Source organism: Psammomys obesus, unplaced genomic scaffold (genome assembly GCF_907164565.1).
Source record: "Psammomys obesus unplaced genomic scaffold, mPsaObe1.curated_primary_1811, whole genome shotgun sequence".
Lineage (NCBI taxonomy): Eukaryota > Metazoa > Chordata > Mammalia > Rodentia > Muridae > Psammomys > Psammomys obesus.
Window position 1 is genome coordinate 2,438,717 of NW_026596396.1, and position 5,005 is coordinate 2,443,721.

Here is a 5,005-nt window from a genome sequence, read left to right on the forward strand (position 1 = left end):
TTGATAGATTCCATCTTCCAACGTTAAGTCAAGATCAGGTAGAAAGACTGAACAGCCCTATATCCCCCAAGGAAATTGAAACAGTCATTCACATTCTCCCCTCCAAAAAAAGCCCTGGGCCAGATGGTTTCAGCGCAGAATTCTACCAGACCTTCAAAGAAGTGCTCACACCAATTCTCCTCAAACTATTCCACAAAATAGAAACAGAAGGTACATTACCAAACTCATTCTATGAAGCAACAGTCACCCTGATAACTAAACCACACAAAGACCCAACAAAAAAAGAGAACTTCAGACCTATCTCTCTTATGAACAGTGACACAAATTTTAAATAAAATACTTGCAAATCGAATCCAAGAACACATCAAAGATATCATCTTCCATGACCAAGTAGGCTTCATCCCAGGCATGCAAGGGTGGTTCAACATATGGAAATCCATCAATGTAATCCACCACATAAACAAACTGAAGGAGGAAAACCACATGATCATCTCCTTAGATGCTGAAAAAGCATTTGACAAAGTCCAACACCCATTCATGTTTAAAGTCTTGGAGAGATCAGGAATACAAGGCACATATCTAAACATAGTAAAGGCAATATACAGCAAGCCTATAGCCAACATCAAACTCAATGGAGAGAAACTTAAATCAATCCCACTGAAATCAGGGACAAGACAAGGCTGCCCACTCTCTCCCTACCTCTTCAACATAGTACTTGAAGTCCTAGCCAGAGCAATAAACAACTAAAGGAGATCAAGGGGATACAAATCGGAAAGGAAGAGGTCAAAGTGTCAATGTTTACAGATGATATGATAGTATACAAGAGCGACCCCAAAAATTCAACCAGAGAACTCTTCCAGCTGATAAACACCTTCAGCAAAGTGGCAGGGTACAAAATCAACTCAAAAAAATCAGAAGCCCTCCTGTATACCAAAGACAAAAGGGCTGAGAAAGAAATTAGGGAAACAACTCCCTTCACAATAGCCACTAATAACATAAAGTACCTTGGGGTGACACTAACCAAGCAAGTGAAAGACCTGTTTGAGAAAAACTTCAAGTCTCTGAAGAAAGAAATTGAAGAAGATCTCAGAAGATGGAAAGATCTCCCGTGCTCATGGATTGGTAGGATTAACATTGTGAAAATGGCTATCCTGCCAAAAGCAATCTACAGATTCAATGCAATTCCCATCAAAATACCAACTCAATTCTTTACAGACCTTGAAAAAAAGATTCTCAGCTTCATATGGAGAAACAAAAAACCCAGAATCTCCAAAACAATCCTGTACAACAACACATCATCTGAAGGTATCTCCATCCCCCATCTCAAGTTGTACTACAGAGCAATAGTAATAAAAACTGCATGGTATTGGCATAAAAACAGAAAGGAGGATCAATGTAACCACGTAGAAGACCCAGAAATAAACCCACACACCTATGAATACTCGATTTTTGACAAAGAAGCCAAAACCATTCAATGGAAAAAAGACAGCATCTTCAGCAAATGGTGCTGGTCCAACTGGATGTCCACATGCAGAGAAATGAAAATAGATCTATATTTATCACCCTGTACAAAACTAAAGTCCAAGTGGATCAAAGACCTCAACATAAAACCAGATACTCTAAATCTGTTAGAAGAAAAATTGGGGAACAGCCTAGAACTCATTGGCACAGGAGACAACTTCCTGAACAGAACACCAACAGCACAGGCTCTAAGAGCAACAATCAATAAATGGGACCTCATGAAACTGAAAAGCTTCTGTAAAGCAAAGGACACTGTCATCAAAACAAAACGCCTGCCTACAGATTGGGAAAGAATCTTCACTAACCCTTTATCTGACAGAGGACTATTATCGAGCATATACAAAGAGCTAAAGAAGCTGAAAAGCAGCAAACCAAGTAATCCAATTAAAAAATGGGGAACAGAGTTAAACAGAGAATTCTCGACAGAGGAATATCAAATGGCAGAGAAACACTTAAAGAAATTCTCATCCTCATTAGCCATCAGGGAAATGCAAATCAAAACGACCCTGAGATATCACCTTACACCCATCAGAATGGCCAAGATGAAAAACTCAAGGGACAACACATGCTGGAGAGGTTGTGGAGAAAGGGGAACCCTCCTCCACTGCTGGTGAGAATGTAAACTGATACAACCACTCTGGAAATCTATCTCGCGCTTTCTAAGACAATTAGGAATAGTGCTTCCTCAAGACCCAGCTATACCACTGCTAGGTATATACCCAAAGTTTGCTCAAGTACACAAAAGGGATATTTGCTCAACCATGTTTATAGCAGCATTATTTGTAATAGCCAGAACCTGGAAACAACCCAGATGTCCATCAATGGAGGAATGGGGACAGAAATTGTGGTATTTTTACACAATGGAATACTACTCAGCAATCAAAAAGGAGGAAACCATGAAATTTGCTGGCAAATGGTGGGATCTAGAAAAGATCATCCTGAGTGAAATATCCCAGAAGGAGAAAGACAAACACACAAACACGGTATATACTCACTTATATAGACCTATAAGTTATGATAAACATAATGAAATCTATACACCTAAAAAAGATAATCAAGAGAGCAGACATGGGGTAAGATGATCAATCCTCATTTAGAAAGACAGATGGGATGTGCATTGAACATATGACAGGAGTCTACTGAGCGCATTTGAAAGACTCTAACTAGCAGTGTTTTCAAAGCAAAGACTCATGACCAAACCTTTGGCAGAGTGCAGGGAATCATAAGAAAGAAGGGGAGTTAGTCTGATGGGGAAAGGATAGGAGCTCCACAAGGAACAAAGATATCTGGGCACAGGGTCTTTTCTGAGACTGACATGCAACCAAGGACCATGTATGAATGTAACCTAGAACCTCTGCTCAGATGTAGCCTGTGGTAGCTCAGTAACCAATTGGCTTCCCATAGTGAGGAGAACAAGGACTATTCCTAACAGGAACTCAATGACTGGCTCTTTGGCCTCCCCACCCCCCAAGGGAGGAGCAGTCCTGTTAGGCCACAGAGGATGACTTTGCAGCCAGTCCTGAAGATACCTGATAAAACAGGATCAGATTAATGGGGAGGAGGTCCCCCCCTATTAGTGGACTTGGCAAGGGGCATGGTGGAGATGAAGGAGGGAGGGAGGGACTGGGAGGGAATGAGTGATCGGGACACGGCTGGGATACAGAGTTAATAAAATGTAACTGATAAGAAAAAAATAAAATTCAAAAAAAATGATTTAAAATGTCATCTTGTTAGATTTATTTGATGAGTGTGTAGTATCCTATCCCATCTCTTCTGATTACTTTTGGTTTCAAGTCTATTTTGTTGGCTATTAAAATGCCTACAGCAATTTATTTTTTTATGTCCATTTCCTTGAGGCATCTTTTCACAACCTTTTAACTCAGATAATGTCTGTATTTGATGTCAAGGTGTTTTTCTTGGATGAAGCATAATGATGGATAGTGTTTTCACTTCCATTCTTAGTCTGTCTCTTTTTTTTATTGGGGAATTAAAACTATTGATGCTCAGATATATCAATAACCAATGTTTGATTGTTGATTGCTGTTATTTTGTTGATGGTGTTGTTGTTATTGTTGTGTGTTCCCTTTCCTTTAATCTTGGAGTCTGGGATTATTTATTCCCTATCTATTCATTGTAGTTAATCTTGGTTTTTGTTTGCCTTGTAGCTTCTAATATTATTATTTTTTTTTGTTCAGTGTGTTTAGCATTTTTGTTATTATGTAGCAAGGGACTTTCATTTCTGTTCCAATCTATTTGATGTTCTGTATGCTAATTGTACCTTGATATTTTTATAGAGCTTTGACCACTGGGACAATACCATAGACTCAATCAAATTATAATTAAAATCTTTTATTGATTAGCAGCTAGCAGGATGAACAGTCTCTGAGTCAAATTTGAGACTGCCATCAGAAAGAGGGTGAGGAAAGAATTTTTAAAGTAGAAAAACATGGGAAGACATTCAATATCTATGTAAGCAATAAAAAACTGTTTTGTTCTGCCAAGTTAAGTGATCTCAAACTATCATTGGGTATGTGCATAAACAAGTTACAGAAGCCAAAAAAAGCAGTTAGTCACATCATAACAAGTAGATAATCACTAGTTGTACATTTTTAGGTGAGGGAAGTGTCACTGAGTCAGGGTTACTGAGCAATTATCTTCTACAGACTGGAGTTTGAGACACATAGCTATGGGTACCAAGATAGTGCCTAGTATAAAATGGAATTTCTTTACGCCTTTACAATAGGCATCTCCTTTTGTAGGTTAGAGAAATTTTCGTCTATTATTTTGGTGAAAATATTTTCTTTACCTTTGACATGTGTTTATTCTTCTTTGTCTATCCCTATTATTCTTAGATTTGATCTTCTCATAGTGTCCCAGATTTCCTGGATGTTTTTAGTCAAAAATTTTTAGATTTTACCTTTTTATTTGGCAGAGGACAAAAGCAGAAACATCATTTATTACTTTTGAAACTCAGTATTCATTAATAAATAGAAATCATTAAAAATACCATAGATTGGGATACTTTCTAAAAGGAGATATTGGTATTTATTGCTATTCACCATTACAAGAAATGGATGGTAATATTTTTTATGTCTTATCTTCAACATCTGGGACTTTTTCTTCCATACTTTGTATTCTGTTAATGAAGCTTGCTTCTCTAGCTCCTGTTCAAATTCCCCAATTTTTCATTTCCATAATTTCTTCAGTTTGGGTTTTCTTCACTGATTGTACTTCCATATTCAGGACTTGAAAAGTTTCATTCATTTCTTTACATTGTGTTTTTAAGAATTTCTTTAAGGGATTCAATCATTTTAGTTTTTAAGACTATGTTGGAACATTCAGTGCCTGCTTTGGGAGGATAGCTGGGCTCCAGTGGAGACATATTTTCTTGGCTGTTATTGGTCTTACCCTAGCATGTGGGCATCTGGAATTGGGATAATTATAAGTCTAGGTGCTTATTTCTGGTTTTGTCTCTGTTGGATGG